Consider the following 21,826-nt stretch of genomic DNA (forward strand, 5'->3'; position numbering starts at 1 on the left):
TGGAGCCTGTACCTAGAGATGAAATCACAGAGCGAGAAAACAGCAGAGGTGACCAAAATAAAGTGAATACCTGGTGCACCCTGAAACTGCTTCTGTGTGAAATGATGGGCAGTTCAATCCATCATCCTTGAATTCTACTTGTGTTCCTAACCCACCAGTGGTAATTCTGCTTTCCTTTTGGTACCTGCACTCCCTCCCAGCATCACAAAGGCATAGTGGGCCAATGCTTGCTGTTCAGTCACCTAGAATTCCTTCTGACACAGCATCATAAACAAGGTATATTTGTTCACCTGAATTTTTTTTCTCTTACATCTTTCTTAAGTCAAATAACCAGAACCACAAGCAGTTTTACACAGGGAAGTGCAATCCTTCCAGATTCATTTTTATAACCTGACTGGTGGTAGGCCCAACAAATTCAGTCAGTTGAGAACTTACTCAAGGTAGCTGGCAATAAAAATCATTGTCCAAAGGCAAAATTGATATCTCAAAACTCATTGGGCTATAGCTATATTTTTTCATTTAGTTTTTCTAATAGTAGTACCACATTTAGACACAAACACTAAAGTATCTATTACTTCTATGATGACTCACACAGCCTTAAAAGAACTTTCTTTAGTTTAAACCAATAATCTTAGCATTGGGCTACCCGAGGAACCTAATATAAGAACAAAACTCAGATCTTCCTCTGCACTGCCTTTCTCAGAACCATATGATTTTCACCTCTGTAGTAAGAGGGATTATTTATTATCATTACTTGTAAGCAGAGTGTGTATTGAACACAGGATACATTTTGTGTTGATATTTGAAAATACAGTCATGAGAACTGTGTGTTTACTCAGTGCTTTCTGCAGTAAGAATTCATAAAGGAAGTGCAATTTTAATGCTTCTTGAAGAAAATGTGGGGAAACAAATGTGGCTGGCTCAGCAGTAAAGACTCCACCTACCAATGCAGGAGGTGCAGGTTCAGTTCCTAGCCAGGGAGATCCCCTGGAGAAGGAAGAGGCAACCCACTCCAGTGTTCTTGCCCAGGAAACCCCATGGAGCCTGGCGGGCTATAATCCGTGGGATCCCCGAAGAGTCAGACACAACTTAGCCACTAAACAACACAGCAAGAATCAAAACTTGTGCCGAGCATTGTGTAACATGCTATAGATGGTTTCACTCATTTAAAAACAATATTGTGAGAAAAATATTCCCCAAAAGAGGAATCTTTGGCTAATGAAGGACAAATGTGCTACTCAAATAGTAGAGCTAAAATTCTAACCTCAGTTCAACTGAACTTAAAAGCCAGTGGGTACTGATAAGTGTTATTTCAAGAAACAACAGTGTCACAGTAAGTTGAGAACTAATATTTTTAAACATGGATAAATAAATTTACAAAATTCTGGTTTAAACAATGTCAGTTATCTTTTAATTGTGAGATGGTTAGAGATGTTCATATACTAATTATGATGTGAATCTTTAAGACAAGATATACTTATACAGGGGACTTCCCTGATGGTCCAAAGGTTAAGACTTCACCTTCCACTGCAAGGGACGTACGTTCAACCCCTGGTCAGACAGCTAAGATTCCACATGCCTTAAGGCCAAAAAACAAAAACAAAACATAAAACAGAAGCAATATTGTAACAAATTCAGATTCAATAAAGACTTTTTAAAAAGATATTTTTACAACAGTTGCATAAATATTTGAACACCTTGTACAAGCCCTTGTACAAGCATCCTTGGGGTCCTGATGTTTATTCCATGGAACACTCTGAGAAACAGTCTTACTCTCTGCACTGGCACCCATAAATAGAACTAATATTAAGATTAGAAGTGCAAATGAGCTATATGTTTACAATTTTTCATTAAGCATTGTGTATGTAGATCGATGAGGTTTAAATGCATCAATAGAAAATATGTTAGGCCATGTTCTTGCTGTCTATCACACAGTACAGTGGACCACTTTAAGCCAAATAGACAAAATGGTTCACTTGCTAAAATAAATGAGAATATGCACTAGAGGTTCACAGTGTAGTAAAGTGAAATAACATTCTTGCCAAGTCAACCTTTGCAAAGTAGAAAAGAAGAAGGAAAATGTGATGATGGTAAATAGCTCATCAATGAGCTTTTAAGTAAGGAATTTAACAGATTTTCTATTGTAAATAATGTACAATAAAGCAGACTATTTGACCTTCTTCAATGATTTTAGCTGAAGGACTGTAATCCTAGGGGACAAGGTTCAGGAAAAATTGTCCATCAAAATGTTGGCATTCATTACGTTCACCGCTCTGTGCTTGGGGCCTGAATAGATGATGACCTACACAAAGAAAATTCTACAGCACTCTCTCCTGAAACAAAAACTAGCTGGTTTTAAAACCAAATTGGCAGAAGACACAGTGATAATAACTGCAATTTTGAGATACAAGGATAAGTTTACAATTCTCTCTTCTCAAGAAAGTTGCTATAGATACAAAATATATCTGTGTTTAAATATACACACACATAAACACATACATACAAACACTGTCTCTCTTTCTTTCCTTTCCTCCTTTTGCCCTTAAGTTCTTAAAGACCTCAAGCTGGTGCTTACTGATGGGAGCTGCTCTTTTCTATTGTTCATAAATTTCTCATCTTGAATGAAGTTATTCTGAATGATTCCTCATAGGTTGTGCACAGTAGTAGTTAAAGTCACTTTATAGATTTACAGACCTGGATTTGACTCCGTCACAACACAAAATAGTTGTGAGACCTCCTTCAAGTTATTTAGCTTTTTAAAATTCAGTTTCCTCTTCTGTAAAATAGACTTGCTGTGAATACCAAATCATGTGTATTATGTGTAGCAGTCATTTCAGTTCAGTCACGCAGTCTTGTCTGATTCTTTGCAACCCCATGGACTGCAGCATGCCAGGCTTCCCTGTCTATCACCAACCCCCGGAGCTTGCTTAAACCCATGTCCATTGAGTCGATGATGCCATCCAACTATCTCATCCTCTGTCATCCTCTCCTCCTCTTGTCTTCAATCTTTCCCAGCACTGGGGTCTTTTCCAGTGAGTCAGTTCTTCGCATCAGGTAGCCAAAGTATTTGGAGTTTCAGCTTCAGCATCAGTCCTTCCAATGAATATTTAGGACTGATTTCCTTTAGGATTGACTGGTTGGATCACCAGTGTGTAGCAGAGTCTTAGGCATATAAGTGTGTTCTAAACTGGTAGCTATTATTAAGTACTGACTGCTGTTGAACATAAACCCCCTCCAACACTGGCCAAGGAAATATACAGTATGATCATCTTCTCAAATGTTTCCACAGAGGTATCTTTAACAAAAAAGAACAGTAACTTATGTCCCACCAACTACACTCCAGAGCACTCATGTCCACAGACCTAATACCCATGGAAATGAATATCCATCTCTTTAGAATGTGCTTTGATTTCCTCAAACAATGCAAATTTTTATTTGGAGTTAAAAATATATCACTGTTTACTTTAATATTAAAATCATTTACCACAAAAGAAAATTAATGGTTGAGGAAAACATCAGGCAGCAAATAATCAAGTTTGAAAAGCACAAATCTGACAAGCCTGTATTAGATCATAACAATCAGTGTGTAGTTAACTTTCTTTCACTATGAGTTGAGAATATTACTGCTTGGGATGTGTTCTGTAATTTCTTAACCATAAATATTTATTGAATGCTGCCCTAAACCTGCTCACAAGATTCGAGTAAACCTAGGAAGAGCCCTTCTCAATAAAGGTTTGATGAGGAAGTAGTGGATTGAAATAGCGTGATAAGAAGTAGAATAAAAATCATAGTCAAAGAAGGGGAAACGGACAGGAAAACAAGAGCCTTCAGTAAAGTACAAAGTAATGAGGTCAAGAGAAAAGCTAAGTGCGCCAGGAAACAGATCAAGGCATGCAGACCTCAGGAAGGAGACTGTGAATGACAAGTCTTCATATTAGCAACTGGTGAGGGAATAGGTAAATCAGAGAAATGTTCACCATAAATAAGAGATCACACTAGGTATCAATCTCTGCAAGCTATGTGAGCTAAGAAGACAAGGTCTTCATCCTTCAAAATCTAACAATTGCACATCAGGCAATAATGATGAACATAAATATTTTGAATTTTTTCTTTTTTAGAAAACAATATTAAAATAACTAATATCTACTAAACCACTACCATGTCACAGGTCCTTTTGCAGATGCTTTACATGAATTAACACAAAAAAATGGGCACGAATAATTATCTAATTTTACTGACACAGAAATAAGTTCAGAGAGGTTAAATAACTTGCCCAAGATTATATAGCTAATCATTAGAAGAGCTGAGATTCAAGTTCAGGTAGTTGGATTCATCATCCCTATGCTTAACTAGCAAACATCATGCAATTAGGAAGTAGAATAGGGCCCAGGGAAAAGAATGAGGCCAGGAGAATGGTGGCCAAACACCCTAGTGATATCTTTGTCAGAACACTTTTCAGATGCAAGAAGGAAAAAGAAAACAATTAAAAACAGTTTAACCAAAAAAAAAGTGATTAATTAATCCATGTAACTAGTAAATTCAGAGGTTGCTAGATTCAGACATAACTGAATCAAGTAATCCAAATTATATTACTAGTGCTCTCTCTCTTTCACCTGCCCCATCTCTCAGCTTTGATTTTCTCATTCTAAATCTATACTATTACAAAATTGCCCATGGACTTCATCAATGCAGAAAGTGAACCAGTGACCACCAAATGTCTATAATGCCCCAACTCAAAAAGCAATAGAAAAGAAAATGTCTCTCTCCAACACCCATACATGCATCCCAAAGAAGGATTAAGATTGGTTCTTCTTGGATTTCCTTAAACAAATTATTCCAATGAGGAGAATGAAGCATCAAGTTTGGTCAGGCCTCAGTCATACTCCTAGCCAAAGATGGAGTTTTGCTTAAAACAAAAAGAGAAAAAGCAACCCATTAGCTGGAAATAATAGCTACTAGAGTCCATTATAAATGGCAAAGAATATTTGTTCATCTTGAGTCATGGGACAATGTAAGAGACCTAACAATCTGGCTGAGCTGAGACAGGCAATTAACTTCCACACTGGCCTTAATAACAACCACAGTGATTTCAAGAGTAAACAGTTGTGCATGCAGCATGTCACAGTTGAAAAAACATTTTCCACACATTATTTCCTTTATAAAAAAATTCACTTTCTTTTCACTCTTGCCAGAAAATGGCCTCTAATTTGCTGTCATCTCTTCAGAGATCTTCTCTAAGAAATATTGATTAGAATGCCTGATGTTTCACTTCTTCAAAACTAGCATTACAGGATATGGATGATATAAGCACTCCAGAAGCTACAACATTTAGTCTTGATCTCAGCAACTTCCCTTTAACACAATACTCTGGACTTCCCACATCTGAACCTACTCTTACCCAGTCAATGATCAATGTTTGACAATCCACTGAGGCGATGCCCTCCTGATAAAGCTTAAGCACAATTTTTTAATGTCATAAATGGGACCCATTAGTCTCAGCATATAAACTCATGCATGCTATAAATGTAAGATTGAGACTATAAAAAGAGTGCTGATGTCAAAACTGTTTCAAATTTATGTTTATGTTAAGCATTTCAACACAGAAAATTAAAATAAAATGCAGGCACAGATATCAGCAAAATGTTCAGGATGTTCTGGGTAGTTAACACAGATTAACAACACAAGTAAAATTCTATATTTACTTAGTCTAATAACAAATATTTCTTGAGAGCCTTCCATGAACCAGGCACTGTGCTCACTGGGCATTAAAAATATAAACGATATAATCTCTGTACTTGGGGTGCTTCATATTTAGAGGAAAAGAAAACCATATACACATAGTGGGCCTATAACAGGTATTTGCTGAACTAATACCAAGGGAGACTCTGTGTACTGAGGGAGTACAGAGAAAGGGAAATTGATCCAGTTTAAAGGTTAAGCCTAGGTTTCCCAGAAATCATAATATCCATGTAAAGGAAAGTAGGACAGGCATTCAAGGCAGATGTAAAACATGAAAAAATGTAAAGTGGTGAACAGCATGAGGCATGCCGAGATAAACACACAGTTTCAAATTTCCTAAGTGTAAGTTATAAAGCATGAAGTTGGGGGACATGAAGCTAAAGAGGCAGTGTTATAAACTAAATATACCACCCCAAAATTCATATGTTGAAGCCCTAACCTTTTATATGAAGCTATTAGGAGGTGAAATCTTTTGAAGGTAATAAGGTTTACATGAGGTCACGAAGGTGAAATCCTAGTGATGGGATCAGTGTCCCTGTAGGAAGAAGAAGTGATGTCAGAGCTTCCTCCCTCCTCCATCTAAGACCACAGCAGAGGAGCCATCTGCAAGCCAGGAAGAGGGCTTTCATAGGAACACAATCTGCACCCTGATCTTAGACTCCCCAGCTTCCAAAACTGTAAGAAATACTGTTTGTTATTTAAGCCACGCAGTATATCTTATTTTGTTAACAGTAACTCGAGCAAACTGAAATGCATAGATAGGAATGAGTTCATAGAAGGCCCCAAATGCCTGTATTGAGAAGCTTCCATCTTACTTTGTAAGCAAGGGGAAGTCACTGAAAGGTTGAGAGCAAAGGCCAAGGTCAGAGTTACATTTAGATGGATAACTCTGACAAATTTGCTGAGAGTGAATACAAGTCATGTAGCAGAGTCACACAACTAGGCTGTTGTAGTTAGTCAAGGAGAGAAGTATTTACATCTTGTAGTGTTATAAACAGGAAAAAATTAAAATTCAGCAAATTTGTAAGAAAGGATCACAACAAGCAGACTGTAGTGATTATTTCCTGTGCAATGAAGAAGTTGGAGAGAAGTCAAGAGTGAAACCTGAGTAATAGACCTAAAACAATGGGTAGATGGCAGTTTAAAAAAAGAGTATCAGGAGTATAGGAAGAGGAGCAGAATAGGGAGCAAAGAAGGCACGCCTGTATATAGGCATGTCGAGGACACGTATTCACCTGCCTGCAAAACATCTATGTATGTCCAGCAAATATAGCTACTTTTGAGCATAATTCTCAGTGGAGGATCAGAAATGCAAGCCTGTATGAGTTTAAAAGAGATTTAATAAGCCTTTAGAAAAGAAAGGAGAAAAATCATATGCAAATAATCAGGAATCATAATGGCTTTAAAACTCTGAAAAAGAACACTGAAAAGTCTGAAGACAATGAACCGCAAAAGCCTGACATTAAGTGCAGTAGCTGCTAATTGAGAGGAAGAGGCAGGTCTTGAAAATAATCGTGGATGCAGTTTTTGTCACACGGACTAAAATGGAATCAAATACATGAACACCCAACTGAGTATTTGTGAGACCCGAATTGGCGAGGGAAGCACCTGTGTGCATGCGCGGTCGCTCAGTCAAGTCCAACTCTTTGTGACCCCGTGGGCTATAGAGCCCGCCACACTCTCTGTCCATGGGGATTCTCCAGGTAAGAATGCCGGAGAGGGTTGTCATTTCCTTCTCCAGGGTATCGTGGCGACCCAGGATTCAAACCAAAGTTTCCTGTGTCTCCTGTATTGGCAGATGGGTTCTTTACCGCTGAGCCACATGAGAAGCCCAAGGGAGGCATACCCTAGAGTAAAAAGGAGTGAGATTGTTCAAATGCAAAAACACCTCAGTTTACAGAGAGCAAACTGCTCAGGCACCAAAAATAAGTCAATAAATAAATAAAAAATACAGGCACTTCCAAATGTCTCTTCAGAAACAGCCAAGGACAGAGGTGGGAAAGGAATAATGACTCAGAAGGCAGAGAAAATCTTACAGAACTACTTTTTTAAAAAGAGGAAGAAAATGTTAAGAAGTTAGAGAACAGGTAAAGTATACTAAGAGTTCCAAAAAAAAGGAAATTGGAAAACAACAAAAGTAAAGGAGGCAATCATTGACTGAACAGTTCAAGAACATTTCTCAGGACTCAGGGATGTGAGTCTCCAGACATAACAGGCCCAGCACATGAACAGACTCACACTGAGGCACATCATCACACAATTTCAGATGAGGTGGAAGAGAAGATTCTATGAGCTTTCTGAGAGGAAAAAAAAATTGTTTATATGAAAGAGAAATCAGAATGCCTTCAAATTTCTCATAGCAAACACTGGACACTAGAAGATAGTGGGAAAATAGCTCTAAGATTATGAAAGAAAGTTATTTCCAATCTATAGTTCTATATTTATGCAAACTATCAATTTTGACAGTAGAATAAGAGTATTTTTAGATATTCAAGGTATGAAAAGTATTCACTTCCCATGCATCACTTCTTAGGAAGCTACTGGAGAGAGAGTGATCCCCACCAAAATGAGACAGTAACCCAAGAAATAGAAAGTCATAGGATATGGAAAGCAGAAAACTGAACACACGAGGGAGGCAAAGAGAATCCCAGGATAATGGTGAATGAAGAACCCAGGAAGACAGCAGCATACCACTGTTCCGAGGCCCACCCACACAGTTTGAGGAATGCACTCCAAAGTGAGACGTGCAGAGCGTTGTGCTATCATTACCAAGAAGACCTGAACAGGCCATGTGGTGAGGACACTCATCACACCTCAAAGAAGTCCTGATTTTACAAACTTCTGAGAAATGGAAGCTGAACACAGAAATAGAAAACGCAGAGCAGCCCACCGTCCTTGACCCCTGACCATGTTCCTACTAAACGACCAGTACCTGGCTCAGTACAACCATGCTGATAGACCACTGTGGTGAGCCTTACATCTCTGCAGATTAACTCATGGTCTTTTCCATCCACTTACCCTCCCAGGAGTGCCTATAATAAATCTTAAGGAAGCAGAAGCCAGACTGTGAGCTGGAAACTCACGTCAGCTTCTCATCTTCTCAAAGTCTGCATTAGTCAGGGGCAGTATTGCCCTATGCTACACAGTTGGGTTTGTACTCGCTACTCTTTTCCTATATTATCATCTAGCACATTCTCTTTAAACAGAAATAATAATTGGTCAAAATTATAAAATATCAAGTTGAGGTTAATAAAAACATCTGAAGGGGTATATATGATTGTGATGGTATAACTTTCAGAGAAAAACAGAAAACTAAAGAGAAAACCAATTTACTATATTGCAGACAGAGGAGTTATTTAACACACAAGTTAAAAGGGTAAGAGAATAAGGAGGAAACACTAAAGGTAACCAGAGATACTAACTGCAGGGAAGAGCTACCATCATCAGGCTGGGTAAACAAATAAGCAAAGCAAAGCCGAGCAGCAGGGTTATAAGAATCCAGGCACACAAAGGCGGAACCTGGAGAAGGAGGCTCAGCCATTTGTGGGGAGACCCATCTGCCTCAGCTGTGCTTCTGGGGAGTCCCTGAGGCTGGTCTCGGAATTGTCAGAAGAACATGGAGACTGAAGGGGCAAGTTGCCACTGCTGAGACTAATACTGAATGGCATAGGAAAAAAACTGAGACGTCTTTTCTGTCCCCTTCTACCCCCTATTGATAAGACCTCCCAGGAAGCCATCTGGTAGAGTAGCCTGGGAAATACTGTTGGCAATGAAAGCCTGAGCTGTCACAAATAGAAGAAGGTAAGGTGAATTTTTTGCTGAGGAATCTCCATAATAACTAGTTCAGGTGGCTACGCCTGGAGCTGGGACTGAAGTTTGAGGAGGGCTTTGCTTTTTCCATGTTGTTTGAATCTTTCATCAGACTATATCCACATTTTACTTGAAATTTAAAATAACATATTTTAAGGAAAGCTCTAGGCTGATTATCAAACGAGGTATATTTGTACTTGTCCAATACATTCATGAAAAGAATAAAATTGATTCTTAAGAAAAATACCGTTTTTCTTTCACATCGTTCACAGTCTAGCAGAAAGTCATATAGCATGAAGAAATTTATGAATAATTCTAACTTACAACCGAAACTTTTATGTTCAAATATGTTTTATGGTGAACAACTGAAAATAGAAAATGTGAAGGCCTCCTATGGAGAAATTTTTCAAAGGAGTAGAAATTTGCTATGTATTGGTCATGAGGAAACCAAGACAAGACAAGACACTGAGCCAAAAAAACCTGGCCTTGAATTTCTGCCCCATCACTAATAGTGGTAAAGTTCTTGGACGAGTTTCTTTGTCTTTCAACTAATCAGTTTTCTCATGTATAAAATGAGGAAAGCATTACCAGATGAAAATGTGGAAGCATCTTAAGAGAGAATAGATTAAATGATTGCTATTCAAGAGAGCACAAAATATCAAGATTTTAATATTAAGAAATCATTAATTGGAAAAGATGGAAAATTGTTCAAACATAAAATGTTCACTTAGGATGTGTATGTCTCTAGATCTGAGTTGATGTTACAGCTTTTCCTAAATTGAACATACAAGCAGTGGCAAGAGAGGATTTGTTCACTAGAGATTTCATACTGTTATTTGAACTTGTCTAATCTACGGAAAGAATAAAATGCTTGATGCTATGCTAAAGTCTGCCTGAGAAAAGCCCCACTGGTTGGCTAACAGTCATAAACCCCAAAACACCAACCGCACACACACAAGCAAAATGTGTTCTTGACTTTGGGCATGCCACTGGTATTTGCAGAGACTAGTGATGTTTGTCTGGTCCCAAGACAATAGGAATTACTCCAGTCTTTGTTGAAATCTCATTTTGGATTGCTGTATATAAAATATCTTGGTTGCTGACATCCTTTTCCAGCCCTGCATTCTGTTTGAGGCTGGGCTTCCATGCCTCTTTCCATTTTCTCTTCCCTTCTGTAGCTACTCATTGCATCCTCCAGTGCCTCACTCAGCCAGGGTATATATTCTTGAGTAGAAATATTGATAAATTATTTTATAGGTGTTGGTCATTCACCTATTTATTCATTAATTTGGACCTTTATTATCTTCTGTACATCAAGTGCCATGCTTGATGCTATAGATACAAAAATACATAAGGCAAGATATTTGCCACCAAAGATGCCTAGAGAAGGAGACAAACAGAAAAACAGAAAGTTAAAATACAATGAAAAATATTTTCTTAAAAAGCCATTAAGAGACTAGGACGAGGGCTAGATTCCCAAAGGAACCCAGTTTTATATTCAGAACAAATTCAGAAACTTAAGCAGTATAACTGTTACATGCTAGGTACTCCAGAATCTAAAAACATCCCTAGCTAATTTCACATTCTCTTTAAAAGCTTTATCATGCCCCACTGGCTTTTGTTTGTGTGACTATGTGTTTATGCATGTAGGTGTCTGACTGTGAGCTGTTCCTGTTGAGTTTATTGATGTTGTCATGTTTATTAATGTTGTTCTTTGCCACATAAATATGTGAATGTGGTAACTTCTCTTCACCCTACACTACCAAAAAAATCCTGGGTTATATGAAAAGTTTCCTTTGAATCAGATTGATAACCTTGGTCACCAACTTAAAATCAACATTGTTACCAACTCAGTGAACAGTACCATTCAGGATACTTTTTTGAGACAAACAGTTTTAAGATAAACTGAATTTGAAGCATGAAAAGGTTTGAATAAACTAATTCAGGGTTTCTCAACCTCAGCACCACTGAAATTGTGAGCAAAATAAATCTTTGCTGTAAGAGGCTGTGCAAGACGCTTAGCAGCATCTCTGTCTTCTACCCACAAAAATTCCAGTAGCACCTCACCCCTCAAAAATGTTTCCAGACACTGCTAATGTCCATTTAGAGGCAAAATTGCTCTCAACAAACAGTGTCCTGGTCAAAGTATATATGTCAGTGTGTACATATGCCTGTGACTAGCAGATTGTAGCAATATTTGAATAGTTCTGACACTATTTGCTAGGACTGTTTCAATTCTTGATATGGTTCCCAATCATGAATGGATCTAAAATGAGGATACATGCAAATAACCATAATTATAGATTAAAGTGATAAATTATTGAGTATCTGGAATTTGGCAGGAAGTGCAGTAGCTGGTTCACATGTTAATAGCATACACTGAGCAATTACTATGTGTCCAGTAAATAAAAGTTTTATATTCATTATCTCATTTACTCCTCACAATAACCCTACAATGTAGCTGTTTTCTTTATCCCAATGTTGCAGATAAACTGAAGTTTAGAAAGGTTAAATTGGAACTTCTGGCCAAAATGGCAGGCTGAACTGACATAAGAAACAAATACCTTCTACTACTTCCAAAACACAGAAAACTATTCACAAGAAAATAGTTTTTAATGTAAATAAATAGTAAAGATTCAAAGCAAGGAGTGTAATTCTGCAGGTACCACAAATGAAAAGGGAATACACGGTGGTAACAGGATATTGAAATCAGATGAGTGTAACGGATTCCTTGATGTTTGAGGCTTAGCACTCCTATAGGAAACTGAAATTAAAATCTCTGAATAATGTGGGAAGTCAAGAAAATTCCATTGGCAAAGCTCCACCTAATAAGGACATGACATGAATATGAGCTATCCTGAGGCTTGAAAGGGAAAAGTTTTATCTCGAGAAATAAGATTCCCTAGCCTATATCTATCAATGAGTCAGATTCAAAATTCAAATTCTTCTACTGCTTCCATGGAGACACTGTGCTAAAAGTCTAACATAAAAACATGTCCAGAATGAGTGAATATGTTAGACTACATCAGAGATAACCACTAAATTATCAATGGAGTCACTTACATATATCAAAGATGAAATACCAACAATAAGTAGTTTCATCAAAAGTGAGCTAACATTTTGAAGAAGTTTGTTAGATAGATACTTAATTTAATGTATCGATTTGAATTTTGTCATTTGAGGTTATCTCAATAATTAGGTATATGTGAGATAAATGGTATCATTTTTCCCTTTATTACATTAATGTAAATTATGACAATAAATTTCTTCATGTCAAGCCATTAGCACATTCACAGAATAAACCCTACTTTAAAGTACATTCTTAAAAATATATTGGTACATTTGTTTTGCTAATATTTTATTACAGTTTTAATATCACTATTAATAAATGGGATTGCTTTAGAAAAAAGGGAGCTGACAAAAATTATAAAGTATGTAAGAATATACATGAATACACTGCCAAGAGGAGCCAGCAGAAGCTGAAGAATCATCAGTAACAGAACAATTGAAAAGATATTTTTATATCATAATATACTTTTTATTTTTTTATTTATTAATTTTTAATTTTTAATTATTTTTTAATATCCAATGCAGGGTCAAAAATAAAACCACAAAACAATATTACTAAAGGCAGATAAATAAAACAGATAAAAAATTTGATGGAAATTATAGTCATTATCTCAGTTCAGTCACTCAGTCGTGTCCGACTGTTTGCAACCCCATGAATCACAGCACGCCAGGCCTCCCTGTCCATCACCAACTCCCGGAGTTTACGCAAACTCATGTCCATCGAGTCGGTGATGCCATCCAGCCATCTCATCCTCTGTCGTCCCATTCTCCTCCGGCCCCCAATCCCTCCCAGCATCAGGGTCTTCTCCAACGAGTCAACTCTTCTCATGAGGTGGCCAAAGTACTGGAGTTTCAGCTTCAGCATCTCCTTCCAATGAACACCCAGGACTGATCTCATTTAGGATGGACTGGTTGAATCTCCTTGCAGTCCAAGGGACTCTCAAGAGTCTTCTCCAACACCACAGTTCAAAAGCATCAATTTTTCAGCGCTCAGCTTTCTTCACAGTCCAACTCTCACATCCATACATGACCACTGGAAAAACCATAGCCTTGACCAGACAGACCTTTGCTGGCAAAGTAATGTCTCTGCTTTTTAATATGCTGTCTAGGTTGGCCATAGCTTTTCTTCCAAGAAGCAAGCGTCTTTCAATTTCATGGCTGCAATCACCTTCTGCAGTGACCTTGGAGCCCAAAAAAATAAAATTTCTCACTGTTTCCATTATTTCCCTATCTATTTGCCATGAAGTGATGGGACCTGATGCTATGATCTTAGTTTTCTGAATGTTGAATTTTAAGCCAACTTTTTCACTCTCCTCTTTCACTTTCATCAAGAGGCTCTTTAGTTCTTCCGCTTTCTGCCATAAGGGTGGTGTCATCTGCATATCTGAGGTTATTGATATTTCTCCCAGCAATCTTAATCCCAGCTTGGGCTTCATCCACACCAGAATTTTGCATGATGTACTCTGCATAGAAGTTAAATAAGCAGGGTGACAATATACAACCTTGATGTACTCCTTTTCCTATTTGGAACCAGTCCATCATTTCATGTCCAGTTCTAACTGTTGCTTCCTGAACTGCATATAGGTTTCTCAAGAGGCATATCAGGTGGTCTAGTATTCCCATCTCTGTAAGAATGTTCCAGCCTTTGCTGTGATCTACACAGTCAAAGGCTTTGGCATAGTCAATAAATCAGAAGTAGAGGCTTTTCTGGAACTCTCTTGCTTTTTCAATGATTCAACAGATGTTGGCAATTTGATCTCTGGTTCCTCTGCCTTTTCTAAATCCATCTTGAACATCTGGAAGTTCACATTTCACATACTGTTGAAGGCTGTCTCAGAGAATTATGAGCATTACTTTGTTAGCGTGTGAGATGAGTGCAACTGTAATTTAGTTTGAACATTCTTTGTCATCACATTTCTTAGGGATTGGAATGAAAACTGACCTTTTCCAGTCCTGTGGCCACTGCTGAGTTTTCCAAATTTGCTGGCATATTGAGTGCAGCACTTTCACAGCATCATCTTTCAGGATTCGAAATAGCTCAACTGGAACTCCATCACCTCCACTAGCTTTGTTCATAGTGATGCTTCCTAAGGCCCACCTGACTTCAGACTCCAGGATGTCTAGCTCTAGGTGAGTGATCACACCACCGTGGTTATCTGGGTCATGAAGATCTTTTTTGTATAGTTCTGAGTATTCTTGTCTCCTCTTCTTAATATCTCTGCTTCTGTTAGGTCCATACCATTTCTGTCCTTTATTATGCCCATCTTTGCATGAAAATTTTCCTTGGTATCTCTAATTTTCTTGAAAAGATTTCTAGTCTTTCCCATCCTGTTGTTTTCCTCTATTTCTTTGCATTGATCACTGAGGAAGGCTTTCTTATCTCTTCTTGCTACTCTTTGGAGCTCTGCATTCAAATGGATATATGTTTCCTTTTCTCCTTTGCCTTTCATGTCTCTTCTTTTTACAGCTATTTGTAAGGCCTCTGCAGACAACCATTTTGCCTTTTTGCATTTCTTTTTCTTGGGGATGGTCTTGATCTCTGCCTTCTGTACAATGTCATGAACCTCCGTCCATAGTTCATCAGGCACTCTATCAGATTTAATCCCTTGAATCTATTTCTCACTTCCACTGTATAATCATGTGGGATTTGATTTAGGTCATACCTGAATTGTCTGGTGGTTTTCCCTATTTTCTTCCATTTAAGTCTGAATTTGGCAATAAGGAGTTCATGATCTAAGCCACAGTCAGCTCCCAGTCTTATTTTTGCTGACTATAGAGAGCTTCTCCATCTTTGGCTGCAGAGAATATAATCAATCTGATTTCAGTTCATCTTCCATTGACCATCTGGTGATTCCATGGGTAGAGTCTTCTCTTGTGTTGTTGGAAGACAGTGCTTGCTATGACCATTGCATTCTCTTGGCAAAAATCTGTTAGCTTTTGCCCTTCTTTGTTTTGTACTCCAAGGCCAAATTTGGCTGTTACTCCAGGTATCTCTTGACTTCCTACTTTTGCATTCCAGTCCCTTACAATGAAAAGGACATCTATTTTGGGTTAGTTCTAGAAGGTCTTGTAGGTCTTCATAGAACTGTTCAACTTCAGCTTCTTCAGCATTACTGCTCAGGGCATAGACTTGGATTACTGTGATATTGATTGGTTTGCCTTGGAAACAGAGATCATTCTGTTGTTTTTGAGATTGCATGCAAGTACTGCATTTCAGACTATATTGCTGACTATGATGGCCACTCCATTTCTTCTAAGGAATTCTTGCCCACAGTAGTAGATATAATGGTTATCTAAGTTAAATTCACCCATTCCAATCCATTTCGGTTCCTGATTCCTAAAATGTCGATGTTCACCCTTGCCATCTCCTGTTTGACTACTTCCAATTTACCTTGATTCATGGACCTAACATTCCAGGTTCCTATGCAATATTGCTCTTTACAGCATCGGACTTTTCTTCCATCATCTGTCACATCCACAATGGGGTGTTGTTTTTGCTTTGGCTCTATCTCTTCACTCTTTCTGGAGTTATTTCTCCACCCATCAACAGTAGCATATTGGGCACCTACTAACCAGGGGAGTTTATCTTTCAGTGTCCTATCTTTTTGCCTTTTCATACTGTTCATGGTGTTCTCAAGGCAAGAATACTGAAGTGGCTTGTAATTCCCTTCTCCAGTGGACCATGTTTTGTCAGAACTCTCCACCATGACCCATCCGTCTTTGGTGGCCCTACATGGTGTGGCTCATAGTTTCATTGAGTTATACAAGGCTGTGGTTCATGTGATCAGTTTGGTTAGTTTCCTGTGATTATGGTTTTCATTCTGTCTGCCCTCTGAGGGATAAGGATAAGAGGCTTATGGAAGCTTCCTGATGGGAGAAACTGAGGGGGAAACTGGGTCTTGTCCTGATGGGCGGGGCCATACTCAGTAAATCTTTAATCCAGTTTTCTGTTGATGGATTGGGCTGTGTCCCTCCCTGTTGTTTGACCTGAGGCCACAGTATGGTGGAGGTAATGAGGATAACAGCACCTCCTTCAAAAGGTCCCAAGCATGCACTGCCACCCTCAGTGCCCCCAACCCTGCAGCAGGCCATCGCCAACCCACGCCTCCGCCAGAGACTCCTGGACACTCATGGGCAAGTCTGGGTCAGTCTCTTGTGGGGTCACTGCTCCTTTCTCCTGGGTCCTGGGGCACAAGCTTGTTTGTGCCTTCAAGAGTCTGTTTCCCGAGTCCTGTGTAAGTCCTGGCAGCTCTATGGTGGGGTTAATGGTGACCTCCTCCAAGAGGGCTTCTGCCACACCCAGACCTGCTGCACCCAGAGCCCCTGCCCCTGCGGCAGGCCCCTGCTGACCCGGACCTCTGCAAGAGACTCTCATACACAGTTCTGGCTCAGTCTCTGTGGGGTCTCTGGGTCCTGGTGCACACAAGGTTTGTTTCAGCCCTCTGAGCATCTCTGGCGGGTATGAGGTTTGATTCTAAGTGTGATTTCACCCCTCCTTCCATCTTGCTGGTGCTTCTTCTTTGCCCTTGGTTGTAGGGTATCTTTTTTTGCTGGGATCCAACATTCTCCTGTCGATGGTTGGTCATCAGTGAGTTGTAATTTTGGAGTTCTTAAAGGAGAAGATGAGTGCACATCCTTCTACTCTGCCATCTTGAAATGGAAATATAGTCATTATAGCCATAAATTAAAAAAAAAAAAAAAACCTCCATAGCCAAGATTAAACAAAAGATTCCTCTAAGGAGAGAATCCTCAAATAGATGATAGCTTCATAGTAATCACCTAGAACATAGTCTAGGTGAAAACAGAGAAAACTATCAGAGGTTAAGGGACATGGAATATAGAACAAGAAATTTCAACATAATTCAGTAGGCAAACTACATAGAAAAATGAAAGAACAGAAGTGAGTGAACATTTGAAAAGATGTTGCCTGAGAAATGTTCAGAACTGTGCAAAGGCATAGGAAAGTATGGGTCATGAGAGAAATCAAGTGACTAAATCTACACCTAACCACTATACTATATATTACGTCCTCACAAAAACTTATGACATTTAACTACCATGTATCATCCATTATTAGCAGGTCACTTGACATCAGGGCTTCTCAATGGGGGGCAGTTGTGACCCCCAGAAGACACTGAGCCATGTCAGAGAGTCACTGGTCACCACAGCTGGGGAGTAAGGGTAGGGGTGGGGAGGAATTGCTGCTGGCATCTAATGAGTAGAAGCAGGGATACTGCTAATCATCCAGCCACACAATAGGACAGCCTTCACAGTGAAGATTATGTGGCCCAAAACTTCAATAGGGCTGAGGCTGAGAAACCCTGCTTTACATGTATTGACACCAATAATCATAATCCAACAGTAAATATTATTTCTGATGAAGGTCAAAGAGTCCCAGAATCTTTCCCAAGAGCACACAGCTAGTAAAGAAGAGAGCTGGGATGCAAACTCATGTTGGTCTTCACTCTACAACCCATGGTCTTCAAATGATACTTTTTACACGAGTCCAAATCAATAGGGGCTGCTATTGTGAATGTGCAAAGGAGGGGCAGCAGCAGAGAATGAACTGACCACTGGCCAAATGACTGCCCTTTGACATGGTAGATGTACAGATCAGCCCACGAGTCTTGTTTCTTTTACCCTCATCCTTCACCAGCTTTGCATGTAATCACATCCCATGATGGCAGAGAGGTGGTGCTAGTGTTCTGCTCCTCTAAAACACCACTGCCTACTGCAGATGCACACTACCAAAACAATGCACCTGCAAATAAGCTGCTTGCTACTGGCCTAAAATTTGGAACATACAGTGCTTCTAAGGACCCTCTGGGCCATCTAGTCTTAAATCAACTTCTCAGCAAGACTAAATTGGATAGTGAATATTTTTTACACATATCCTTACATCAAAAGGGCCCTCCAGATGGTTTATTTCTTGTTGGCTCAGCCCAAACACACATGCATAAATCAGCAGCAAATTTGGTAATAGGACACAACATTTAGAATCAAAATGATCCGCTGACACAGTCATGCTTTGATCTTTCAAATCACAGTGAAACTCACTTCAAAATAAAAACATGTCTAAATATGCCATTCCAATCATATTCTAAAACTTAGATTCACGAACACTCCTCAATCAAACAAGTATTTTATTATTCTGTGTAGAAAGCCCATGTGTTATTGTCATTATAGTTAGTTCACGATTTTCACAAGAATTCTAAGTTCATCCAAATGTGATTCTTTTAAAATTAGAAATGTTCTTCTTAATTGATGGGACGGCTGTAATCTTTTCAAAATCTTTTTCAAATGTAGTTTATCTTATTCCATAATTTTTCTTATTACTGTTTTTAGACATGGGTTTCCTTGGAAACCAGAGTTCTAATGGATTTTACCCACAAATAGCCTAAAAAATTGCCTTTATTCATTTATCATTTCATTGTAATTAAATCTTCTATATGATGTGGCCTGTTCCCATATATGGTATCTTGTTTCCATGGTAACTGAGATGTTCAGCCATCCATAATTTGAAATGCCTTCACTGTATTTCTTGATTAACTCATGAGCCTGAAATTACGTTTTGTAAACTTACATGTAGTTGAACTAAAAAAGAAAAGGCTACAAAAAATTATCTTGTTTTCTATTTCTTTGAGATTTGCTTTTGTTTTTATGATCCTTTTTCCTGATATGCTGTTCTCCCAGAGCAACATAATTTTTTGTGGCTAGGAAAAACAAATCCATGACTAAATTTAGCAAACTGGGTCATTTTTGTGGTTGGATTGCCATCTACAGTTCTTAAGACCCAGTGGCTGAGAGAAAAGATCAGCTATGACATTTCTATAAAATAGAGAGGCAAAAAGGATTTAAATAGCAATTTTCATTCTTTCTTTGCTAACGTTTTTAGTAACTTGTTGATATTACTAATCTACCAACAAAAGAAATATCATGTCTGCAGTTTTTCCTGTCAACAAAGACCTTTGTTTATTCCAAGAATTTCAGAACAATTCAGAAGTTCTGTTGTTACTGATCATATCTAGAATATTGGAGTAAAACTGTGAATCTGTAAATTCCATTGTTGTGTTAACAGCATCATAAAATTAACAAAGCTCTTTTTCTTGCCATCCAGCAACAAATAACAATGAACCATATTTAGAACCATTCAATTGTTCAATAAATATTTATTAGTCACTCACCATATTCAACACTATCTTAATCTTGGCTTGGCTAGTCTTAAATCCTAGTAGCATCCAATCTGACAAGTTCATGGCTCTAAAGTCTTTTAGCCTGGGGTATCGAAAGAGCTAAATTCAAGCAAAATCCACATGGAAAAGTTATTTCTGAAACCATAGACTGCAGTAATTCAAACTAATGATATAAAAAATGAGTGGACCAGAAACTTGTCCAGGATTGGTCTGTCCTACAAAATCCCATTTTATTGGTACTATATTAGAATTTCAAGTCTTAGAAGGATCCTGAGCACATTTGGCATGACTTCCTTTATTCCCTGAATATATGGCTATAACTAATATGTGCTTCAGAGTCGTTAATAAACTTAGAAACCCTCTAGGGTTCTAACTGTGGAGCCAGATTGTAAGGAACCAAACTACTTAAGGAAGGCTCTTAATCTCTTTAAATTCCAGATTCATAACAGTAAAAAAAAAAAAAAGAGAGAGAGAGAGAGAGAGGATAACAGGCTTATAATATTTACTGTACAAAGCTGTCATTAAAAATAATGAGATAAAATGGAAAGATGGATTTTTATAAACTATAAATGTATGATACAAACATTCAGCTATTTTCTACCCTATTCTTCACAGGGAAGATCTGAAAGAGGATTTTTAAAGGTAAAACAATTCTGCCATGACAAAAAAAATAAGTAAAAATAGATAATAAAAATTTTAAACATTCAAATCACTACTCACTTAATAATAATTTGTTTTCCTTCTGCAGAGGTGGAGATGGGCTGACATACTGAGAGAGGGGATAAGAGATCCTTCCAGGAAGTGAAAAATAGTTTATATTTTGATCAGGGTAAGAGGGAGGTTATAAAAATTCATCAAATTGTATGTCTGAGATTACACTTTACCCAAATTGCATCTCAGTTTCTCAAAAGTGGGGGAAAAATTTTCCTTTTCAGAAACACAGGACCAAAAACTGACCATGATGAGCCCGTAGTTGATTTTATGATTTTTTCTGAAAAGCAATTAAATGTCTTACATTTCCACGAAAAAAAAAGTGCTAGAAATCTGCAACATAACCTTTGGTTTATCACAACACAACTGAGGGAACTATTCAATTCATTTGATTTAATCCATACAGGGATGTTTCATTATTGAGCTGATGTGTTTATCTTTTATTTCACTATAACAATCAATAGAAATAGTTGGTTCTTTTTCTCCTCAAGAGACAAATTTAAAAATAAATCAGCGCATGTGTGTGTGCTCAGTCATATCCGACTCTGCGACCCCACAGACGGTAGCCCATGAGGGTCCTCTGCCCATTGGCTTTTTCTGGCAAGAATACTCAAGTGGGTAGCCATTCTCATCTCCAGGGGATCTTCCCGACCCAGGGATCGAACCCACGTCTTCTTCATCTCCTGCACTGAAGGCAAATTCTTTACCACTGAACCACTGGTATGAGTGCCTATATCTATAACTGAAGCTGGAAAGCAGCTACAGAGCCCCAAAGACCTAGACTTTGCAGCAATGACAATAAGGGTTGGAGTAGGAGAAATGGACCTGAGTAGGGAGATTTAGAAACTGAAGAACACAGGTGGGAAATAAGACAGGGGGCAGGAAGGGAGGGGTACTGTGGCAGGTTGGGGTGAGTTGACTAAATAGGAAGCATGACTCTAAGGGAAGTCACTAAGTTTAAACATTGTTGACTGTAAGACCAATATGGGTTAAAGAAAGTTTATGGTCTTTTGTGAGCATGACTTGCCCCTAAAACATTTGTATTGGCAGAAACTAGATGAATAACATAAGACTGCTTTTAATAGCAATAATCTCTGCTGTAGACCTTAAAACAAAGAAAGAAAAAACACAGCAATGTGTGCAAGAGGAAATATGTGTAAAGGCAAGCAGATTCCCAGAAAATGTCAGCACCTTGTATGATGAGCTCTGGCAGGCATTTGAGTGTTGACAATATGCTAGAGAGGCTCGGAACATAAATCAATCTACATTTGTTCTCACAGGGACTGGGAGCTGGAATTACTGTT

The 21,826-nt window shown here is 38.4% G+C and overlaps 1 long non-coding RNA gene across 4 annotated transcripts in view; it reads right to left on the reverse strand.

The window, feature by feature from the left end:
- Positions 1-21,826, reverse strand: part of LOC133058851 (uncharacterized) — a 366,659-nt gene that overhangs the window by 189,181 nt on the left and 155,652 nt on the right. Inside the window, exon 5 of one of the 4 annotated variants that reach the window (XR_009693404.1) lies at positions 10,738-10,929. The exons of the other annotated variants lie outside the window; for them this stretch is intronic. This is a non-coding gene — a long non-coding RNA (uncharacterized LOC133058851). Of the gene's footprint in view, positions 1-10,737; positions 10,930-21,826 lie in introns of those variants that run through there. 4 annotated transcript variants of the gene reach the window in all.

Source organism: Dama dama, chromosome 6, assembly GCF_033118175.1.
Source record: "Dama dama isolate Ldn47 chromosome 6, ASM3311817v1, whole genome shotgun sequence".
In the NCBI taxonomy this organism is placed as follows: domain Eukaryota; kingdom Metazoa; phylum Chordata; class Mammalia; order Artiodactyla; family Cervidae; genus Dama; species Dama dama.